The 24,602-nt window shown below is 37.9% G+C and overlaps 1 protein-coding gene across 9 annotated transcripts in view; it reads left to right on the top strand.

The window, feature by feature from the left end:
* The first annotated feature begins 229 nt into the window (after positions 1-229).
* The window catches only part of MARCHF8 (membrane associated ring-CH-type finger 8), a 111,823-nt gene continuing 87,450 nt past the window's right edge, over positions 230-24,602 (top strand). For 3 of the 9 annotated variants that reach the window (XM_082423507.1, XM_082423504.1, XM_082423506.1), the window contains exon 1: positions 230-1,341. The gene's annotated coding sequence lies outside the window, so the exon portion shown is untranslated. The other 6 variants (XM_082423508.1, XM_082423501.1, XM_082423502.1 and 3 more) reach the window with 5 other exon arrangements.

Below are 24,602 nucleotides of genomic sequence, written 5' to 3'. Positions count from 1 at the left end.
TGGCAGGATTCCACATGCACGGATCAGCCAACTTTCTTTGCTTCCCAGATAAGGAATACCAATGGAGGATACTGTTCCTGCCTTCGTGGAACATCTGTTGCCAGAGGCTGCAGAAAAGGTCAACCAGGTTGTGGCAACTGGCCTTGTAACCTATTTTCCATAGTAACAGATGAATATTGCCGAAGATCCATCACTATATTTTGTACTCTTTGTAGTGCTGCATTCTAGGTGTGCTATAGAAATGAAGATGATATTTGACCTTGTCCTGTTGACCTGGAGGATATTTTGAGTCCACTGTTTTGACCCTGTCAATGTGCTCATAGATAGCTAAGTATGCAAAGTGATCGGAAATGTATGGTGGAATGTGATTACTCAATAGATCACACCAGGACAACATAACAACTGGCATATTTGCGGGTATTCGCTCCCAATTCACTCATGAATTTAGTAAGAAATAATACAAATTACTTATTACACAGCTTATAATGAATATTATGGGAGAAACTGTCAGTGGCTGAGACTTGACTTCTGCAAAGTTTGATCTAGGAAAACTACACTTGGTAGAAGTAGTCACTACAAACACAGTGACAGAGCTATAATCAGGAAAGTTTGATGTGGACAAAAGCTTAATGCCAAATCAAATATTTACTTAGATATGTTTGTATTTACATATACAAAGACTAATCATGGAAATGATAATAAAATATAATTTAAAATAAAAATTGGAAGTCCCAAAAGCGCTCTTCACAGCCTTTCCATGATGGGGGGGGATGGTAGGCTGTGGACCTTCATTCACATTAGGGAGCAAAAGTAAACAAAAGTGTTCGTTAAGGCAAATCAAACCACTATTGCTTATTCCTCTGCTCTCCCTTTGTTTTCTAGCTTTGGGTAAAGAAGTATTTTCCATTTTTCTTTTCAAGTTCAACACCATAATGCCGGACCGAATTCCTTCCCCCTTCCAAAACAAGAATGATACATGCGGTTAGGCTCAGGGGTCACTAAAGGACGAAGCCGGTGCTGGGTCTTTTCTCTTCCTCGCCCGGGTTGATCAGGGCGCGCCGGCTGTCGACTCTGCACAGCTGCCCATGAGATGGGAGAGCAGAAAGACCGCGCCGACACCGACGCCCGCCCCCAGAGCGCCGTCGTCGCTGGGCAACGCCTCTGCCCCACCCCGGTCGAGCACGTGACGTGTGCGTCACGTGACAGATCAGTCGGCGTCCTCCCGCGGAGGGTTGTAAACAGGCTTAGCGGTGGCCGAGCTGCAGCCCTGCCGCGTCCGCGTCTTCGGCATGCCCGAGGCGGGCGGGGATTTCCCCGCCGCGAGCTCAGCGCCCACCTGAGGTAACTCCTGCGGCCTCGGGTCTGGCGTACCCCGCGCCGCGCGGAGCCGCCGCTGCTGGCCGCCGTCGAGGCCGGCCGAGCCCCCGGCCCCGGCAGGGGGTGTGGCTGCCAGTTGTGCGGTCCGCGACAGGTGGGCGGGTCGGGGGCGGCCGTCGAGGCCCGGGCCTTGCACCGCCCTGGGCCGGGGCCCAGGCGCCTAGCCGGCCTAAAGGCGGCAGCGACTCCGGGCCGTGGGCTCTTCCGCCCCGGTTTTCGAGGCTGCCCTTGGGCTGGGCCGAGCCGGGGGCCGCAGGAGCCATCGGGCGCTGAGGGCCCGGGGCTGCCAGCGTGGAGTCCCAGTTGAAGTGCTGCCCCCGACGGGCTGTGAGACCTTGGGCAAGTCAGCCCTCCCCTTGGCCTGAGTTTCCACATCTGTAAAATGAAAGGATGGACTAGGTGATTTCTGAGGATCTTACCCTTCCGACGTGTGTGATCTCGAGAGAGGCCTGTATACATTGGAAGCTGCCAGAGGGAAAGCATAGGTAGATATTTTGTCTTTTAATTGCTGAGTTTCTGTTTGGCTTTGAGTTTTTCACCTGACACTATTTGGATTCTTGTTCACTAGGGTGAAGTTTTTAATAGAAAACTTAGAGAAAGTCATAATGGTTTATGTTACTTTTTTTCTCCCCTCCCAGGCTTTTAAAAATGCAACGGAACCTTTTTTCTTAAAACGTTGTTTGGAAGCCGAATTTGTCAAAATCAGAATCTTTATCTGCCATACTGTCTTCCTCCCCCCCTCCCCGGCTCCCATACCCCTGAGAGAACTAGGTTTGGGAGAAAAGGAGGTCCTGTTTTATGTAGTGAGTGAACATAAACAGAATCTGAGGTGATGGTGTGCAGGCAAAAAAGATTATCAGGAGGATTTTTTTTTTTTAAGTTAAGAGAAATACATAGTTTCCTCATTTGTTGTTTTTGAAGACTAGAGTTGGTAAGTTTACTAGAATTCACAGTTTGATATTAAAAGAGGAAAACCATATCCTTTGACAACTTGTCTGCTTGGTGCTTCTGTGAGATGTGTGAAAATCAGAGGTCGAGTGGACCATGAGTGGAGCCCAACGTGACCTAGTGGAATATGTTTTCTCTTTTGAAAGCAAACCGACTTCCTTGATCTTTGGTTTAGGTTTAGGCAAGTCACTTCCCTTCTTGGGGTCACAGTTTCTGCTACAAAGTGAGGAAATTGGATTGATTTTGGCTTCCCTTAGGGTTGCCAGATAAAATACAGGACACCCAGTTAAATTTGAATTTTAGTAAACAGTGAATAAGTTTTTAGTATAAATATTGCATAGGGCATGCTTTACCAGAAAGTCATTGTTTATCCAAAATTTAACTGGGCCGACTGTATTTTTATTTGCTAAATCTGGCAACCCTAGCTCCAACATTTTTGTCTTCTTTAAATTAGTTCCAGGAAGATATTGTAGATGCATAGACCGGAGTGAGTTGATTAAACCAGTCAAGACCCTTTGTTTGTTATCAGTAGCAGTGTCTAGTTCTTGAAGAACAGCTCGGTTTCACTTTGGTCCCTCCCGCCCCCCCACCATGTAGCAGTTCCTTTTTTGCTATAATCACATAATGTTTAGGTTTATACTCTTGGTGGTAAACAATTTAAATAACTGAAAGAAAAAAAAGTTGCCAAAATTTCTTAAAGTACCAAATTTGAGTCATGAAATGGCATATACTATTTTTTTTTCTAGAAAAGATACTTTACAGTACTACTTATTCTTTAGTTATCTGATTGACTCAAGACATTTTCTAAAGCAGTGGACTGTTCTGATAGTAAATAATCCTACAGGAAGATCTTAGGCCTTTTGCTTTGGCCACCTCTGAGTATGGAAATGACCCGTGTATGCACTATAAACATTTAGTTTTAACTATTTATCAATTTTGTCTTTGCTGTATTTTGAAGATTTTCAATGTTGAAATTTTTTTCAGGGAGTGTAATTTTTAATTCTTCATTTTTGAGGATTTTTTAAAAAAATTAGGCCTGATTTAGTTTGTTTGCTCAACTCACTTTGAAATCCCTGAATTTTCTAATTCATGTATTCATTTAACAGTCAGCAACAACAAAAAACCTGAGTGCCGCCTTTGAGCCAGGCTGATGTGATCAGTGTTGTACTTCTTCAGGTGCTTATTCTGATAGAGGAGTTAAATCACATGCAATCCGGGGATAATGTGATGAGGGCCTTGAAGTGATACAAGTGCTATGGAAATTGAGAGGAGGATTAGTGCCCATCTGGTCGTTACATTGAATGGCAGAACTTCCTGGAGGGGGTGGTATTTAATCCAGGTCATGGGGGTTAAGGTGGGGTTAGGAAGACAGGCTTAAAGAAAGGTGGGAAGATGCAGGAAAGGGCAGGGGAATCCATCTTCTCAGTTCTACAAAGCATACACTTTGTTGGATTGAAAATAGTTGACAATATTGTTTACATGTAGTTTTTGATTCACTGTGAATGCGAGCCTGAATTCTCTAGTCTTGCTGCTCAGGTTCCTACGGGAGACCTTTTCTCTGGGCCATTCGGTTTCTCCAGAGAATCATCTGTTCTCCCCCTGTGTATTAGTCTTGCTTCTCAAGGTGTATTCCATAGACTGTTCACGTTGGTATCATCTTGGTGCTTGTTAGAGATGTAGAATCTCAGGCCACATCCCAGGTGTACCTCAGAACAAGATGATTTATATGCACAAAAAATTTTGAAAGCACTGGACTGTGCTATGCTATGGCAACAGCACAATAGCAACAACAAAATATTTTTGTCATGCAAAGTCTAACACAAGTTGGATGTAACTCCTCCATCTGTAGCTGTGCCATCTGGCTTCCAAGATGGCAGTGGAAGAGCTGGAGGATCTCGATGAATGGTTTTAAAGGCCAGGCCTGGAAGTGACTAACATTACTCTCACCATATTATATTGGTCAGGAATCAGTCACGTTACCTCTAACATAATTGCAAGGGAGGCTGGAAAATGTATTCTTCTAATTTGCCCAGGAACAGGGACCAGTGTAGTGGATAAGTAGCATTGACTCTGCTTCAGTTGGCCATTCTGGTCCCCAGACTGTTTCATTCTCCCTCTCACATGTAGGGAGGGCATGCTAACCCCCTGTACAGCCAGTCATTGCCTTCAGTTCAAAGTACAGGCATACCTTGGAGATATTGTGGGTTCAGTTCTAGACCAACACGATAAAGCAAATATTGAGATAAAGCAAGTCACAATTTTTTTGGTTTCCCAGTGCACATAAAAGTTATGTTTATGCTATACTGTAATCTGTTAAGTGTGCAATAGCACTGTGTCTAAAAAAGACAATGTACAAACCTTAATTTAAAAATACTCTGTCGTTAAAATGTGCTTATCATCATCTGAGCCCTCAGTGAGTCCTCATCTTTTTCCTGATGGAGGGTCTTGCCTTGATGTTGATGGCTGCTAACTGTTCAGGGTGGGGTGAAGGTTGGGGTGGCTGTTGGAATTTCTTAAAATAAGCCAGCAGTGAAGTTTGCCATATTGATTGACTGTTCCTTCCATGAGCCATTTCTCTGTAGCATGCAGTGCAGTTTGATAAATTTCATGCACGGTAGAACTTCTTTCAAAATTGAAGTCAGTCCTCTCAAACCTTGCCACTGCTTTATCAACTAAGTGTATGTAACATTTTAAATCCTTTGTTGTCATTTCAGCAGTCTTCAACAGCATCTTCATCAGGAGTAGATTGCATCTCAAGAAACCACTTTCTGTGCTCATCCGTAAAAGCAACTCATCCATTAAAGTTTTATCATGAGATTGCAGCAATTCAATCACATCTTCAGGCTCTACTTCTAATTCTTGTTCTTTTGCTCTTTCCACCACGTCTGCAGTTACTTCTTCCACTGAAGTCTTGAACCCCTTAAGAACTCATCCATGAGGGTTGGAATCAACTTCCAAACTCCACTTAATTTTGATATTTGGAACTCTTCCCATGAATCATGAATGTTCTTAGTGATATCTAGAATGATGAGATCCTTTCCAGAAGGTTTTCAGTTTTGCCCAGATGTATCAGAGGAATCACTATCTATGGCAGCTATAGCCTTCTGAGATGTATTTCTTAAATAATAAGACTTGAAAGTCAAAATTACTCCTTGATCCATGAGCTGCAGAATGGATGTGTTAATGGTCATGAAAACAACCATACAATAATCTCATTGTATATCTCACTCAGTGCTCTTGGGTAACCAAGTGCATTTTCAGTGAGCAGTAATATTTTGAAAGGAATCTTTTTTTCTGGGCATTGGGTCTCAACAGTGGGCTTAAAATATTTAGTAACGTGTTGTGAAAAGATGTGCTGTCACCCAGGCTTTGTTGGTCCATTTATAGAGTGCAGGCAGAGTAGACTTAGCATAATTCTTAGGGACCCTAGGAATTTCGTAAATGACCATTGGCTTCAACTTAAAGTCACCAGCTGCATTAGTCCCTAATAAGAGAGTGAGCCTGTCCTTTGAAGTTTTGAAACCAGACATTGACTTCTCTCTAGCTATGAAAGTCCTGGATGGCATCTTCTTCCAATATAACACAGTTTCGTCTTCATTGAAAGTCTGTTGTTTAGTATAACAACCTCATTAATCATTTTAGCTAGATCTTTTGGATAACTTGCTGCAGCTTCTACATCAACATTTGCTGCTTCCCCTTGCACTTTGATGTTACGGAGACACCTTCTTTCCTTAAACCTCATGAACCAGCCTCTGCTAGATTCAGACTTTTCTTCTACAGCTTCCTGATCTTTCTCAGCCTTTATCAAATTGAAGAGAGTTAGGGCCTTCCTCTGGATTAGGCTTTGGCTTAAGGAAATGTTGTGACTGGTTTGATCTTCTATCTAGACCACTAAAACTTTCTCCATATCAGCAATAAGGATATTTCACTTTCTTATCATTCATGTATTCACTGGAGCGGCATTTTAAATTTTCTTCAAGAACTTCTCCTTTGCGTTCATAACTTGGCTAACTGTTTGGTGCAAGAGGCCTAGCTTTCAGCCAGTCTTGGCTTTCAACATGCCTTCCTCCTTAAGCGTAATCATTTCTAGCTTTTGATTTAAAGTGAGAGGACTCTTCGTTTCATTTAAACCATCCTTTCTCTTGAGGATTATTAACTGGCCTAATTTCAATATTGTGTGTCTCAGGGAATAGGGAGGCTTGAAGAGAGGGCGAGAGACGGGAACAGCTGGTTTGTAGAGCAGTCAGAACACACACAACTTTTATTGATTAAGTTTGCCATCTCACATGGGCATGGTTCATGGCATCTAAAACAATTAAAATAGTAACATCAGAGATTACGCTGATCACAGATCACCATAAAAATACAAGAATAGTGAAAAAGTTTGAACTATTTTAAGAATTACCAAAGTGTGACACAGAGACACAGAAGACACAGAGTGAACAAATGCTGTTGGAAAAATGGCGCTGATAGACTTGCTCGATGCAGGGTTGCCACAAACCTTTAATTCGTAAAAAATGCAATATCTGCGAAGTCCCAGTAAAATGAAGAGCAGTAAAATGAGGTATGCCTGTACAGGATCTCTGAGTGATGCCTGGCTATCTTCTCAGGTCCAGATAAGCCTTTCTTGTTCAAATGAATTAAGAAAACACATTATTTATTACCCTCCTCCCCAAAATATTATAATAAGGGCACAACATGACTAGTAAACAGTAGCATTTGGAAGGTGAAGCATAGACACACAGTAGTTACTCTTCTGTAGCAGTTCTTTAATGTTTATGGACAGATATAAGGGAAGGTTCTCTTCCCTGGAAGGGAAGGATGTTTCTTGATTGGACTCTGATTTTGTTCCCTGGGAGAAACACTCTCATCCTTTTTTCTCCATGGCTCCAGGGACCATCCTTAGGGTTCTTCTTTTTCCATTATTTTGTTTGCCCACACCCTATGTCCAGAATTGATGCTGGAAGCATGCTGTCCTGGGTATCATGCAGTTTGCCTGTTTGTAGAAGGTTGGACTCCCAGAGGTTGTTTTTAAGTCTTGAACAGACATTCTAAATCTGGGCCTGTTGTTTTTCTGCCGTTACATTTCCTACAGAAACTTAGCAGACTCTTAATCCGTTTACTTCCGGTCAATTCAGAGTACCAATAACCGAATAAATTTTTGATTTTTGCTAGAAACAGCCAATAGTAACCAGCCTACACTGTAAAGTTTCATTTTCCAGTTTTTCCCCATACAGTTTTAAAGTCATCATGTGTGTGATTTGCCTTCTGAGTTACAGCCATCAACAGGTTTTGTAACCATTTTTCTACTGCATAAGGTGGATCATCATCTTTTCCTTCTCTGATATGAAATTCCTCATTGCCTACAGAGTGGTGACTAAGGAAAATGCAACTAGTTCAGGTTTTTGTTATGATAGCATCCCACTTCTGGTAGCGGTTTCTGTTGGAGAGGTGGCCAAGGAACTAGTTGTTTTATTTGTAGAATTTTCTCTCTATTTTTAGCCAGTATTTTACTACTACTCAAAACCTGAGACCTGAGCTCTTTGGCATCCTATAGGCAAATTAGCTCATTTTGTACCTTTATTATTTCACATACTTTTTATTGTGGCTTTCTCCACTTTGCTAAATTAATTAGTAATCCCATATTTTCTGTCTTTAAAAAACAGTTGAAATCTTTTTTGTCTGCTTGGGTGCCGTCTCTCCTCATTTGTGGCCTTGTGATTTATGTCTTTTTTTCTTTCCTTTTTTTTAAATTTAATTTTTCATTTTGAGATAACTGTAGGTTCATATGCAGTTGTAAGAAATAATGTAGAGGGATCCCATTTAACCTTTATACAGTTTTCCCCAAAGTTAACAGCTTGCAAAATTTTAGTACAATATCACAACTAGGATATTGACATCTTTATAGTTAAGATGCAGAATATGTCTGTCACCACAAGGATCCCTCATGTCGTTCTTTTAAAAAATTAATTAATTAATTAATTAATTTTGGGCTGCATTGGGTCTTTGTTGCTGCGTGTGGGCTTTCTCTAGTTGTGGCGAGTGGGAGCTACTCTTCATCGCGGTGCACAGGCTTCTCATTGCAGTGGCTTGTCTTGTTGTGGAGCAAGGGCTCTAGGCATGCGGGCTTCAGTAGTTGTGGCACGCGGGCTCAGTAGTTGTGGCTCATGGGCTCCAGAGCACAGGCTCGGTAGTTGTGGCGCACGGGCTTAGTTGCTCTGTGGCATGTGGGATCTTCCTGGGCCAGGGCTCAAACCCGTGTCCCCCTGCGTTGGCAGGCGGATTCTTAACCATTGTGCCACCAGGGAAGTCCCCCTCATGTTGTTCTTTTATAACTACCCCCACTTCTCCCTGCTCCCACTGCTTTCTTAACCCCTGGCAACCACTAATCTGTTCTCCCATTTCTATAATTTTGTCTTTTCAAGGATATTATATAAATGGAATTATACATTATGTGATCTTTTTGGATTGGCTTTTCTCACTCAGCATAATTCTCTGGAGATTCATCATTGTTGTTTCATGTCCAAATAGTTCTTTTTTTATTCCTTTTTTATTGCTGAGTAGTATTCTGTGGTATGAATGTACCATAATTTGTTTAATCACTCACTTGCCGAAGGACATCTAGTTGAATAAAGCTATTACAAACATTTGTGTGCAGGTTGTCCTGTAACCATATTACTTCATTTCTCTGGTTATAAAACTCCTGGAGTTGCTGGGCCATATGATATTCACATGGTATGTTTTAGGAAATTGCCCAAGTGTTTTCCAGAGTACCATTTTACATTCCTACCAATATGGAAAGGATGGTTCAATTTCTCCTTATCCTTGCCCACATTTTGGTGTTGGCACTATTTTTAATTTTAGTCATTCTAGTAGGTATGTAGTGATAACTTCATTGTGATTTTAATTTGCATTTCCCTAATGGCTAGTACGGTTGAACATATTTTCATGTGTTTATTTGCCACTTGTATATTCTCTCAGCAAAAGTCTCTTCATGTCTTTTGCCCATTTACTAATTGGATTTTTGTTGTTGTTGACTTCTGAGAGTTCTTTATATATTTTAGATACTAGTCCTTTGTCAGATATGTGGTTTGCAAATATTTTCTCCCAGTCTGTGGCTGATCTTTTCACCCTTTGAAGAACAAAAGTTTTTTATATTTATGAAGTTCAATTTATAAATTTTTCCAATTGGGAATCAAGCCTTTGGTGTCAAGTTTAAGAACTCTGTCCAACTCTAAATCCTAAAGTTTTTTTTTTTTTAATGCTTTTTCTCCCCTAAAAGCTTTTAGGTTATACATTTAAGTTCATGAACTATTTTGAGTTAATTTTTGTGTAAGGTGTTGAAACTTCATTTGAGGTTCATTTTTTTCCCCTTATTGCTCTGGCACCATTTGTTAAAAAGTTCTCTTTCCTTCACTGAATTGCTTAATTAAAAATCATTTGGGCATATTTGTGTGGGTCTATTCATGGGTTCTCTGTTCTGTTCCATTGAATTATATGTCTGTCTCTCTGCCAGTATCACACAGTCTTGATCGTAGCTCTGTAATAAGTCTTGAAATCAGTAGACTGATTCCTCCCATTCTCTTCTCTTTCAGGATTGTTTTAGCTTTTCTTTTTCCATATGCATTTAAAAATAATCTTGTCTATGTCTACAAAAGTCTTTAAAAGATTTTGACAAGAATCTTGTTAAGCTTGTTTATTAATTAGGGAATAATAGACATTTTTACTTTGTTGAGTCTTCCAGTCCATGAACACAGGTATGCATCTTAATTTATTTATTAGTTTATTCTCTAATTTCTTTTGTCAGCATTTTATAGTTTTCAGCATAAAAGATCTTTGTTACATTTACACCTAAGTATGCCATATATTTTCATGATTGTAAATGGTGTTGTATTTTTAATTTCCATGTCCTTGTTTTCATTGTTAGTATTAGAAGTACAACTAATTTTTGTATGTTTATCTTGTATACTACAACTTTGCTGAATTCACTTATTCTGCGAGTTTTTTTTGTAGATTCCTTGGGACTTTCTGTGTCATCTGAAAATAGGTACAGTTTTATTTCTTTCTAAGCTGCATGCCTTTTGTTTCTTTTCTTGCCCTACTGCATTGGCTAGAACTTCCAGCACTATGTTATAAATAAGAGTTGCCTTTTTCCCAGTCTTAGGGGCAAAGCAATTGTTTTCTTATCATTAAGTATAATATTAGGTATAGGGGTTTTTTTTGTAGGTGCTGTTTTTCAAGTTAAGGATGTTCTTTTTTATTCCTATTTTTCTGAGAGTTTTTTTTCTGAAATCATGAATGGGTGTTGAATTCTGTCATATGCTTTTTCTTTGTTCATTGGAATCATATGATTTTATTCATTAGCCTCTTAACATAGTAGATTACATTGACTACTTTCCTTTTTTAAAAAAATTTTTATTGGAGTATAGTTGATTTACAATGTTGTGTTACTTTTTGCTGTACAACAAAGTGAATCAGTTATACATATACATATATCCACTCTTTTTTAGATTCTTTGTCCATATAGGTCATTACAGAGTACTGAGTAGAGTTCCCTGTGATATACAGTAGGTCCTTATTAGTTATTTATTTTATATATTATAGTGTGTATATGTCAGTCCCAATCTCCCAATTTATCCCTCCCCCTTATTAATTTTCAAAAATTGAAAAAAAATCTTATATCCTTGGAATAAGCCTCACTTGGTCATGGTTTATAATTCTTTTTATATTTGCTGAATTCTGTTTGCTAATATTTTAAGGATTCTTTTTTCTGTTTAGAGAACTTCCTGTAGCCGTTTCATCTTTTGGGGGTATATCTGCTGGTGACACAGTCTCTTAGTTTACTTTTATCTCAAATGTCTTGATTTCCCCTTACTTTTTGGAGGATTTTTTTTTTTTTTGATATAGGGTTCCCAGTTGACAGTTCTTTTCTTTCAGTCCTTGAAAGGTGTTGTGTCTTTCCTTCTGGCCTCCCTGATTTTTCACGAAATATTTGCTGCCATTTAAATGATGTTTCCCCTGTAGGTAAGGTGTTATTTCTCTCTCACTGCTTTCAAGATATATATGTTTTTCCTTAGTTTTCAGAAGTTTGACTGTTCCATATCTTGCTGAGGATTTCTTTGAGTTTATCCTGTTTGAGGTTTGCTCAGAATCTTGAGTCTGTAAATATATCTTTTGCCAAATTTGGGCATCTTCAGCCATTATTTCAAGTACTTTTTCAGCTCAGCTCTCTCCGATGACATGAATGTTAAATCTTTAGTTATAGACCCACAGGTGCCTGAGGCTCTGTTCATTTTTCTTTTTCAGTTTATTTTTCTCTTTGACATCCAGATTGGGTAGTTTCTATTGGTCTGTCTTCTGGTTCACTGTTTTTTTTCTGTCCCCACCATTCCACTGAGCCCATCTCTTGGTTTTTGTATTTTGGTAATTGTATTTTTCAGTTCTGAAATTTCCTTTTGGCTCTTCTTTACACCTTTGCCTCTTTATTTCTTTGCTGAGACTTTTTTTTTTTTTAACCAAGACACAGCAGTGGTGGGGATGAAAGTCCCAGCTACCTACTCAGCCTCCTTTGATACCGTCCTGATGGGGATGTTGGGATGCTTTGTTACATCTTGGTGAGAGAAGATGTCTAGTCTACCGTTGGTCTTTGCTGGCATGGGTAGGGGTGTGGCCACAGGTTTTTCTTTCCTGTGGTATTTGGCTGGAGTAGGGTGATTGTTGTCTACTTTTTTTTTTTTTTTTGTCTTTCTAGGCTGACTCTTTCCTATACTCCTTTGGTTATTAGAAAGAGCAGGCTTTTCTTGGGGCTTTTTTGTTTGTTTGTTTACACTTCTTGGCGTTTCTGGATTTGCCAGTTCTTCAGCTCCAAGTTTGGATTATATGAGGCAAAAAGAAAACCCAGGAAATTGAACACCATGCCATTCCTTGAATCCTGAGGTCCCTAGCTGGTCTGCCGCCTTCTTTCTGCCTCTCAGAGTCTTGTATTTGTTTTACATATAATGTTCAGAGTTTTTATTTGTCCTTAGTGGAAAAATAGGGAAAAGTACATTAACTTCCCAGAAGTGTAAGCTTCTTCTTTTTTTTTTTTTAATTTTATTTATTTATTTTTGGCTGTGTTGGGTCTTTGTTTTTGTGTGAGGGCTTTCTCCAGGTGCGGCGAGCGGGGGCCACTCTTCATCACGGTGCGTGGGCCTCTCACTATAGCGGCCTCTCTTGTTGCAGAGCACGGGCTCCAGACGCACAGGCTCAGTAGTTGTGGCTTACGGGCCTAGATGCTCCGCGGCATGTGGGATCTTCCCAGACCAGGGCTTGAACCCGTGTCCCTTGCATTGGCAGGCAGATTCTCAACCACTGCGCCACCAGGGAAGCCCAAAGCTTCTTCTTTTTAAAAAATCCTTTTATTATCATTTTAATAGAGTCTTGGTGGAAGAGGAACTAAACCTAAGTGTTCAGTCCACACCTTTATTACTTCTTAATATTTTATTTCATTTGTATGAATTAGGCAGATTGAATATGTTATTTACTCAGTGCTTGTATTGTTCATGGCACACAATCTTATGTGGAAGAGCCTTTGGAAATGATTGAGAGCATGAAGCTTTGCTTGGCTAAGGTTTCTCAAAAAGCTCCAAGCCATAATGAGTTCCTTCTGTGTTGCTCCCAGAAAGATTAGTTTGCTTCTTGGTGAATTTCTTTAGGGTAGTTGATGTAGAAGATGATACTTTAATACTGTAACCTAATTTTTAAGTTTAAATGACCTTTCATTTTATGCCAGGAGGCTACATACTGTAAATCTTTAAATTTAACTTGATTTGTTAAAAATTAATTTAAATATGTTCTCAGGAAGGATATCTTTATATTAGATTATATCAAAGCATTACAAATTTAAAGAATCACTGAAAGTCTTAAGTTTGTTAATTCAGTTGTAATAGTGTTAGGAATGTTCAGTTGTGATAGTGTTAGGAATGTTCTAGTGCTTACCCAGATTGCATAGCCGTTAAGGATATGGCTCTGGAGCCAGCTTCAGTGCTTACTGATGACCTTGGGCCTGGGTTTCTTCATCCATAAAGTGTGGATGATCACAGTTACACTACTTCATAAAGTGATTGTGATGATGTGAGTTGTTTTTAACTTACTAAAACTGAAAATATTTTTCTATTTTATCATAAAACTTAAAAAAATGTCAATTCTGTTAGTAACAGCATCTAATACAACTTGATGTTAGACTTAAGAGATTAGACTTACGAGTTAGGAAACCTGAGTTCCACTCCCAGCTTTCCTGAAGAGCTGCTTGACTTCTGCCAAGCAGCCTTGCTTCATCCCTTTCTGCCTTATTTTACTCATTTATAAAAGTAGGGTTGAGTTTGAACTGGTTGATCTTTAAGATTCCTTCTGTTTCTTCCATTCTGGTTTTTTGTCTCACTGAATCATAATTGAGCTAGTTATAACACAGTTCATGAGGAGAGCACATTTTACAACCAGGAGAAGAAAAAGGATTCCGGTGGGGAGGGCAGGATAATTTTACGGAAACGTTTAATTAAGTTTGTTTCACGCAATCCTAATTGAGGGCAAAACTAATGCCTGTGGATGGAAGGGTGGCGCTCTTGTCTCAGCCTAATGGACCCATGTTTAACAGTTACTCCTGTCCAACATCGAAATGGGCCACCTTAAGTGCTGGATGCTTCCTAACACTGAAAGGACAAAAGTCAAGGTCAGACTGGCAAATGATATATCAGAGTCAGGTCGAGGTTATTTAAATCTCAGCCAAGGATGGTGCTGGATGACTTCTCTAACTTTCTGGCCTCCCATGGGTAGAAATCATGACATGATAAAGTTGTTAAAATAATCAAGAAAAAACATATTGTGGCACAGAGGTCACTAACTTTAACTGAATTATAATAATGACAATTCATATAATAAATTCCTTTTTATTTGCAATTTTTTTTGGTTGGAGTGCAGACTGAGTACTTTTTGTTCTCAGTTTTGAAAGTGTTGCTTCTCTTAAGTCTTACGTAGTTTTTGATGATTCATGTGGGGAAAGGAGCACTATTTTCTTCTTTTTGAATGATCTTTGGTTTTTTTTTAACGTCTTTATTGGATTATAATTGCTTTACAATGTTGTGTTAGTTTCTGCTGTATAACAAAGTGAATCAGCTATACATATACGTGTATCCCCATATCTCTTCCTCTTGTGTCTCCCTCCCACCCTCCCTATCCCGCCCCTCTAGGTGGTCACAGAGCACCGAGCTGATCTCCCTGTACTATGCGGCTGCTTCCCACTAGCTATCTATTTTACATTTGGTAGTGTATATGTCCATGCCACTCTCTCACTTTGTCCTAGCTTACCCTTCCCCCTCCCCATGTCCTCAAGTCCATTCTCTACATCTGTGTCTTTATTCCTGTTCTCCCCCTAGGTTCTTCAGAACCATTTTTTTTTATTTAGATTCCATATATATGTGTTAGCATACGGTATTTGAATGCTTGCCACTTTTCTTTTAAGCTAAGCTGGGAACTGTGAGTTTGGGTTCTTAGGTCCTTGAGATATGCAGCTAAATTTGTCATCAACTATGTGGGTGCACTGCCAACTTCTCTGGAGATGTTTACCAGTCTGGGCAATTTTGATAGTATTATCTTCTTACAGTTTCTGCTGTGAGGCAGTCTTTGAAGAAATATATGATATGTGGCAGAGCAAGCCCTTGGGGAGAAAAAGGTATTCTTATTACTTTTTATTAAATTATAATGTTCTTGTTCCCAGCTCCTGCGGTAGAATTTTGGTCCAAAGGAACAACTATCTCACCCTGCCTTAGCATCTGGTTGAGGAGGTTTTTTTTGTGTGTGTGTGTGTGTGTGTGTGTGTGTTTACATTTCCTAAAATATCTCAGGTCTCCTTTACACACTCTGTGTCCTGGTCCGCAGTGCTGCTGACATTTAGGTGTGGGTAGTTTGTCGTGGGGGCTGTCTGGTGCATTTTAGAATGTTTAACAGCTTTCTTGGCCTCTTCACACTAGATGCCAGTAGCCTCCCGACAGTTCTGGCAGCGAGAAATACCTCTAAGACATTGCCAAAAGTCCCCTGGGGGGCATAATCACCCCGGTTGAAAACCACTGACTTACGAATGCCTCTCAGCCAGCCCCCTGCCACAGTTGTGGCCATCCTACTCCCATCTGGTTTCTCCGTGTTGCCAGCCTTGGTCACAGCCTCTTCCTCCTAACTGTGCTCTGCTCAGGTAATTAGGTGGAAAGTTGCCAAGTGGAAGGTGGAATCAGTGGGGAATAGGGCAGAGCTGGAGTCAGGTGTGTCCCTGGGTAGTGGCTGAGCACTGCAACATGCAGATGGGTGTGTTTTTTGGTGGCAGCTAATGATTAGACTTAAAAACAAATGTTCTTTGACATGAAACTGAGCTGACAGTGACACCGGTGGTCCTAGCGCACAACACCAATCAGGTATGTGATGTCTTCATGTTGTCTGAAGCCTGCCTTGGGAGTCTGGGGTTTCTAAAGAAAGCTCTTTTCTCCTCAATGTTTTTATTTGAAAGAAGCAAAGAAAAGAGAAACTGCATCTTGGTGAACTTCCTTATTCAATTTAGATTTCATTTTTGAGGTGACTTTAGTAGCTAGAGTCAATTTTTTTACATGTACGAAATGAGATGGAAGAATTTGTAAACATGAAGCATCAAATGTTTAATGAGTGCATCTGGGGATGGTGCCACGACCTCAAGAAATGCTCAGAGTGCTGAGGGAGCGAGACAAGGTAATTGCAAATGATACCACCATGTAAGGAATGGTGGCTCTGTCTTGGGTGGGGGCAGGTGGTGAGGGGTGGGCAAGGAGAGATCTCAGATAAACTCGAGACTGGAACAGGTGTTCACAGTCCTTGTTTTATTCGTTTTCAGACAATCAATTTTCATTATTAGTACTGTTTTCTGGGCTTTACTGATTGTTTTTTATCTAGTCAAGGTCATCCTGAATGCCCGTTTTTATAAGTTTTATTCTCTTAACATTTATTGCATGACATTTTCCATTTTTCGCAGCTCTTAAGGACTGCATGTTGCATTTTATGGTTATATCCCAATTTATTTAACCATTTCCCTGTTGCTTAACATATAGCTTATTTTAAAGAACTTTGCTACTGTAAATATCCTTTGATGAGTAACTTTGGGCATACGTTTGAATCCACAGTTCAGATGATTTGTTTAGGACAGTGTCATGAACTGGGTGAAGTGGTGTGGATATTTTTAAGGCTCTTGGCTTATATTGCTGAACTGCATTGCTGAAAGTTTCTAATTAACATTCCCACTAGCAGGGTGTTGAGTGGCCATTTTAGGGCATTCTTGCCAATGTTGAGTGTTTTAAAAAAGAAAATAACTGACTTAACAGGTGGAAGACATCTCATTGTTATCTTCCTTTGCCTGTTTAAATTATTAAAGAAGTTGATTTTTTGTTGTTACTGTTTTTCTTTTTCCTTTAAAAGTACATTAGCCTCTTTTGCAAATTGGCTGTACATGTTGTTTTCCCATTAATCTTTTGGGGTGCTACTGCTTTTCTTCTGATTCCTTTATAAAATTTATTTATATGTTGAAGGAAGTGACCTTTTCTGTCATGTTTGGCAAAACACTGTTCCAATTTTACAATTACGTCTTTTGCTTTATGTGTGACTTTTAATTTTGATATGATTTCACATTTAGAGAAAGAGTGTAAGAGTACAAAGAGTTACCATATATCCTTTACTAAGATTCACCAATTGTTATAAATTTACCCCATTAGCTTTATCACTCTCTCTCTATGCATATATAAATGTATTTTTTTCTGATTCATTTGAGTCTAAGTTGTGTATATCCTAAGACCTGGAGCATTCTGTTATATGAGCATAGTAAAATTTAATAACTAATACAGTACTGTTATCTAACTCACAGTTCATATTGCATTTTCAACAGTTGTCCCTATAATGTCCTTTATTGCTCTTGTGTTTTCTCTGTCCAGTGTCCAATCCAGAATCATGCTGAATTTGGTTGTCACGTTTATTTAGTCTCTTTTGATTTGGAATATTTCCTCAACCTGTCTTTGTCATTCTTGATACTGACATTTTTGAAGACTGTAGACCAGTTTTTTTGGGTTTTTTTCCCTAGAATGTCCCTCAATTTGCATTTATCTGAAGTTTCCGAATGGTTAGAGTCAGGTTATACATTGTAGACGGAATAACACAAAAGTGATTTTTATTGTTCTCAGTGCAAGACAGTTTGGAGCCACCTGACGTTAGTTTGTTCCAGTATTGGTGATAACGTTGGACACTTGGAGAAGTTGCTATTTGCCAGATTTCTCTACTGCCAAGATACAGATTTTCCCTTTGAAGTTAATAACTATTAACACTATATAAATATCCTGTTCCTCATCGAATATTCACCCACACGTTTTAGCATCCAGTGATGATTTTCCAACTCCATACTTCCTTCTGTATTTATTAGTTGGTGTTCTGCTGTAAAGAAGAGCTCCACCTCCGTTTATTTATTTAATTATTTATTTGAATTATTCATAGATCTGTTCTTATTTAGTGGCCTATGATTCATTACTCTAATTATTTTGATAATTGTCCCAGACTTAGTCAGTGAACCCTTTCAAGCTGGCTTCTGTCTCCTTTTTATATGTCTCCATAATTCTTTGAACATTTTTTTGCTTTCTGGTGCAACAAGGTGCTCTGGGCTCATTTTATGTGCCTCAGCCCTCAAATAAGCTTTTCTCCAGGGAGCCTTGTTCCTGTTAGTGGGGAACAAGATCTGGGTGTATGTTGGGTACAACTAGCGTGTCATTACTTCTACTCCCTTTCTGTGGACAGAGCTAGGATATGTTTGTGTGTGTGTGTAGACACACATGTACATGCACAGATATATCTGCATTTTTAATTTATATATATTAAAAACTGTGATTTTGTATTGATACTACCAATGTTAATCCAACACCACGGGGAGACATTCTGGTGTCCCTCCTTATGTTGAATTTTGTCATGTGCTTTTGCATCTTGCTTACACACAGGGTGTAAAGATATTCTCCTATGTTTATTTCTAGGAGTTTTATAGTTTTGGCTTTTAGGTTAAAATTAAGAGGTACAAACTTCCAATTGCGAAATAAACGACTCACAGGTATGAAATATACAGTGTGGGGAATATAATCAATAATTATATAATATCTTTGTGTGGTGACAGATGACAACTACACTTATCATGGTGATCATTTTGAAATGTATAGAAGTATTGAATCACTATGTTGGGTACCAGGAACCAACATAGGGTTATAGGTCAAATATACTTCAAAAACAAGCAAACTCATAGAAAAAGAGATGAGATTTGTTGTTATTGGAGGCGGGGACAGGGGGAAATTGGATGAAGATAGTCAAAAGGTACAAACACTCATGTATAAGATAAATAAGTACTAGGGATGTGATGTACAACATGATAAATACAATTAACACTCCTCTGTGTTATATATGAAAGTTGTTAAGAGAGTAAATCCTAAGCGTCTCATCACATGGGAAAAATATATTTTTCTATTTCGTTAATGTTGTATCTGTGTGAGATGGTGGATGGTCACTAAACTTATTGTCATCATTTCATGATGTATGTAAGTCAAATCATTATGTTGTACACCTTAAACTTACACAGTGCTGTATGTCAATTATATCTCAGTAAGACTGGAAGGAAAAAATAGATGTGTGTATTGAACTAAAACTTTTGAAGTTTACTGTCTCATGAAAATTTGCTGCTTTGCAACTGGCTTGGAAAAATAACATATTAAAAATAAAATTCAGAGCATGGAACTTTTTCTGTTTTGAAGTCAGAAGACTGTTCTTCAAAATAAATGCATCAAAAAATTTAAAAAACGATCTGTGATCCATCTCAAATTATTTTTTGTTCATGATGTCAGATTAGGGGTTAAAGTTTATCTTTTATTCTACATGGATATCCAGTTGCTCCAGCACTATTTGTTGAAAAGGATTTCCATTCCCTATTGAATTGCTTTGGTGCCTCTTTTGAAAGTCGGTTGACCATGTAAGTGTGAGTCTATTCCTGGACTCTCTGTTCTGATATATTTGTCTGTCCTTAGGCCAGGACCATACTTTGAGGATTACTGTGGGTTTATAATAAGTCTTGAAGTGTAAGTCCTTCAACTTATTCTTTTTGAAAATTGTTTTGGCTGTTTTAGATCCTTCGCATTTTCCTATACGTTTTAGAATCAAATGCCCAATTTCTACAAAAACATCTGGTAGAAATATGAATGGAATTCTCATTTGGGCAGAATCAACATCTTTATAGTAGTGAATTTTCCAAATTACAAGCAACGTGTATGTCTCCGTGCAGTTAGATATTTAATTTCTCTCAGCAGTGTTTTGTAGGTTTCAGTATATGAGACATGCATGTCTTTTGTTAAGATTATTCATAATTAATCTTCTCTTTGACATTAAGATAAATTTTTAAAATTTCATTTTCATTTTGTTGCTGTTATGTAGAAATACATTTGGATTTTGTGAAATGACCTTGCATCCTGCAGCCTTGCTAAATTGACTTAGATTAATCTGGCTAGACTAATTTAGATTTCCTAGAAATTTCTCTGTTAGTAATTATGTACTCTGTGAAAAGAAACAGTTTTATACCTTCCTTTCCAATTTTTAGGCCTTATGTTTCTTTTCCTTGCCATATTACACTGGCTAGGACCTTCTGTCCAGTTGTTGAATACAAGTGGTAAGAGTGGGCATTCTTGTCTTGCTGCCAATCAAGTGGGGAAGGCCTCAGGATTTCACTATTAAGTATGTTATTTGCTGTAGATTTATATGATTGAGGAAATTTCTCTGTTTCTAGTGTGCTGAGGGTTTTTATTTTTTAAACTCAGAATGGATGTTGATTTTTGGCAAGTGCTTTTGTTGCATCTGTTATTATGTTACATGACACTGACTTCGAGATGTTAATCCAACTTTATATTCCTGGGATAAACCCCACTTGGTCATGATATATTACTCTTTTTTAAGTTGCCAATTTTTCCATTAGTTCGCCAAGGATGTTTTCATCTCAGTTCATGAACTATGTTCGTGATTTGTAGTTTTTTGTAATTTTTTTTTGATTTTATTTATAGGTTTATGCAGAGCATCTAAAATGAGCTGGGAATTGTTCTCTATCTTATTGTTTGATAGAATTCACCAGTGAAACCATCTGAGCTTTGAGTTTTCTTTTCCCTGAAGGTATACTAACCAGTTCAATTTGTTTAATAGATATATGGCTATTCAGGTTTTTAAAATTTCAGCTTGTGTCAGTTGTGGAAAGTTGTGTTTCTCTTTTTCCATTCTCTTTACTTTAGACCTGTGTCTTTATATTCAAAGTGTATCTCTTGTAGGGTATGGTTGGGTCTTGGTTTTTGTGTTTTTTGTTTTTCTTTCTCCCCATTCTGACAATCTCTACTTTTTAATTGGAATGTTTAGTCCCTTTATATGTAGTATATTGAATACTTACTGATACACAGTTGATTCTCATTATTCATGGATTATATATCTGCAAATTTGCCTACTCACTAAAACTTAATTCTGATCCTAATATCAGTGCTCACAGTGCTCTTAAGGTCATTCATGGACATGCACAGAACAGTGAGATTTTTGAGTCATCTAGTCTGCAGGCTCCCAACTGAGGTTGAAAAATCAAACTCTGCCTTCTCGTTTGATTTCTCATACTGTAAACATGTGTCCTTTTTGTGATCTATTCAGTGCCGTGTTTCTCACATTTTTGTACTTTTTTGTGGATTATATCACTGTTTAAAACTACCCGTAAGCGTAGTGCTGAGGTGCTGTCTAGTGTTCCTAAGTAAAGAAGGCTGTAATGTGCCTTACAGAGAAAATAGGCATGTTATTAGATAAGCTTCCTTCAGGCAGGAGTTAAAGTACTGTTGGTCATGAGTTCAATGTTAATGGATGGACAAAATATATTTGCTAAATAAGGTGTCTTTAAACAGAAACAAACATAAAACAACGTTATGTATTGATGGTTGACTAAAGTGTTGTGACCAGAGGCTCCCAGGAACCTAACCTTGTATTTCCCCTAGGAGCAATGGTTCTGTATTCCCGAATTCCATGTTCGTGGCAATGTTATAGAACATAACTGTGCACATTGAGAACTGGCTGTAGTTGGGTTTAGATCTTTTTTTCTTTATCTGTTACTCTTTTATTCCCTTACTCTATTGACTTTTTTCGTGTTCCATTTAATAACTTTTTTTTAGTGGTTGCATTTGCAATTGCAGCATGCATCCTTAACTTATTCCAGTCTTTCCTACTCTCAGAGTTAATATTTTACCGATTCTTTTAAAAAAGAAGCACCTTGCAACAATATAATTCCATTCCTGTCACGTTCATTGTGCTATTGTTTTAATATATTTTACGTAACCCTACATTATACCCTAATGTTACACTTCCTGCATTAAACAGCTGGCACCTTCTAAAGAAATTGAGGAGAAAATGAAAGATAGTTCTTCTTTTACCCGCATATTTTCCATCTCTGGTACCCTTCATTTCTTTTTGTAGATTCTAGTTTTTATCAGGTGTCATTTGCTGGGGATGAATTTCCTTAGTTTTTGTTTATCTGGATATCTTTATTTTGCTTAATTTTTGGAGGATATTTTTGCTGCATATGGAATTCTTTTAGCATTATAGATGTCATTTCATTGCTTTTTGGCTTCTTTTTTCTGACAGAAAGTGGTCATTCATGTTGTTGTTACTGTTATTGTTGTCATTGTTATTATTTCTTTCTAGGTGCTTTCAAGATTTTTCTCTTCATTTTTGGTTTTCAGCAGTTTATGATGCTCAAGTGAAGTTCTGTTTATATTGATCCTACTTATGGTTCACTGAGTTTCTTGGATTTATAAGTCAGTGTTTTTCATCAGATTTGGGAGGTTTTTGGCTATTGTACCTTCAAATACTTTTTCTGCTCCAATTTCACTCTCTTCCCCATCTATGTCTCCAATTATATATATGTTACACTGCTTGATATTATCTCACAGGTTTGTGAGAGTGTGTTCATTCTTCTACAATCTTTTTTTTCCTCTATTTTTCAGCTTGGATAATTTATATTGGTCTGTTTTCCGGTTCTCTAACTCTTTCATCATCTCCAATCAACTGTTAAGCTCATCCATTAAGTTTTCATTCTTTTCAGTTCTAGGATTTCTGTTTAGTTCTGTTTCATAATTTTCATTTCTCAGTTGAGATTTCCATTCATTAAGACCATGTTTTCTCAACTTCCTCTCACAGTGGGTAACAGATGAAATAGGTCTATTTATTATTATTATTATTAGAGCTATTCCTGTTTTCTTTTGATTAATACTTAATATTTTTAATCCTTTCACTTTCAACTTTTTATGTTATTATTCATTGTGTATGTCTTAAGCAGTATATAACTGGAGCTGTTTATATTTTATAAAATAATCTTATAATCTGTCTTTTAATTGGCAATTTTAATTAATTTATGTATATTATGATTATTGATGTATTTGCAGTGATGCCTGTTCATTTTCTTTGTATTTTCTGTTTGTACTTTTCTGTGCCCCTTTTTTCTCTTTTCTTGTTTGTTCTCCTTTAAAAAAAAATAAGGTTTTTGCAGTTATTTTTTTCCTATGATGCTTTCCCTCTGTATTAATTGGGGAGTTTTTTCATGGTTTATTCTTGAGATACTACCATAGACTTTTTTTTTTTTAATTTATTTTTTTTAAATTTTAGTGAGTTTTTTTTTTTATACAGCAGGTTCTTATTAGTTATCTATTTTATACATATTAGTGTATAGATGTCAATCCCAATCTCCCAATTCATCCCACCCCCCCCCCACCCCCCGCTATCCCCCCTTGGTGTTCATACGTTTGTTCTCTACATCTGTGTCTCTATTTCTGCCTTGCACACCGGTTCATCTGTACCATTTTTCTAGATTCCACATATATGCATTAATATACGATATTTGTTTTTCTCTTTCTGACTTTCTTCACTCCGTATGACAGTCTCTAGGTCCATCCACGTCTCTACATATGATCCAATTTTGTTCCTTTTTATGGCTGAGTAATATTCCGTTGTACATAAGTACCACATCTTCTTTATCCATTCGTCTGTCGATGGGTATTTAGGTTGCTTCCATGACCTGGCTATTGTAAGTAGTGCTGCAGTGAATATTGGGGTGCATGTGTCTTTTTGAATTATGGTTTTCTCTGGGTATATGCCCAGTAGTGGGATTGCTGGGTCATATACCATAGACTTTTAAGTTAACAAAACTGAAAGTTATCAATATCTTAATTGCCCTCCAAGAAATACAAATACTTAAAAATATTTTAACTCTAGTGACACTCCTCCCTCACTTAAACATTTTGGTTTTTCAGATTTCAATTTTTTTCTTGTTTAAACTCACAAATTACAAACTAATATTATTTTTAGCATGAGAATTGTTTGCTTACATTTATTTACTTCCATGTTTACCAATACTTGTAAATCATTCCTTCTGTCATCTCGGATCTCCATTTTGAGATTTTTTTTTTTTTTTTTTTTTTACTTTTCTGTGACATAGTTTTTCAGAGTGTCTTTATTGAAAGAATGCTGGCAATGAACTCTCTCTGCTACTTTTTATTCTTTATTTCTTCATTCTTGAAGTATAGTTTTGCTGGACATACAATACTAGATGACAGCTACATTTTCTCTGTATTTTGAAGATAATATTCTACTGTCTTCTGGCTTTTGTTGTTACTGGTGAGAATTCTCTAGTCAAATCTAATTGTAATCTGTCCTTTTTCTCTCTGGCTGTTTTGAAATCTTTTCTTTGGCTTTATTTTGTAGTTTACTACAGTGCATCTAGGTGTTGAGTTCTTTTTGTTTATACTAGTTGGTATATATTGTGTTTCTTGAATCTTGATCCAAATTTTTTGTCCATTTTTGAAAATTCTCAGCTCTTATCTCTTCAAATATTGTTTCTGTTATTGGTTATTTCTGCTGATTGTCACTCTTAGAGATGTATTTCTTCATGTATATGGTAAATTTTGATCGTGAGCTTTGTGGGGTTTTTTTTCAGATTTAATCTGTGAGAGTCCAGAGGACCTCAGTTGAAGATGGTTTCCTCATGAGGCCATTTGAGTATGAATTCTGCCAGGAAGTAGGGTGCACTTTTGTCCTGGATAACATTATCCACTTTTCAGAGTACCAGTACTTAAGTACTCATTACAGACACATTTTATTCACCTGGCCTTGTGAGGGGAAAGGGGTTCTAGTAATTTCTTGATTGGCTTATC

The sequence above is a fragment of the Balaenoptera physalus genome, assembly GCF_965194825.1.
Source record: "Balaenoptera physalus genome assembly, chromosome: 14".
In the NCBI taxonomy this organism is placed as follows: domain Eukaryota; kingdom Metazoa; phylum Chordata; class Mammalia; order Artiodactyla; family Balaenopteridae; genus Balaenoptera; species Balaenoptera physalus.
This window is presented reverse-complemented; position numbering and strand designations above follow the sequence as displayed.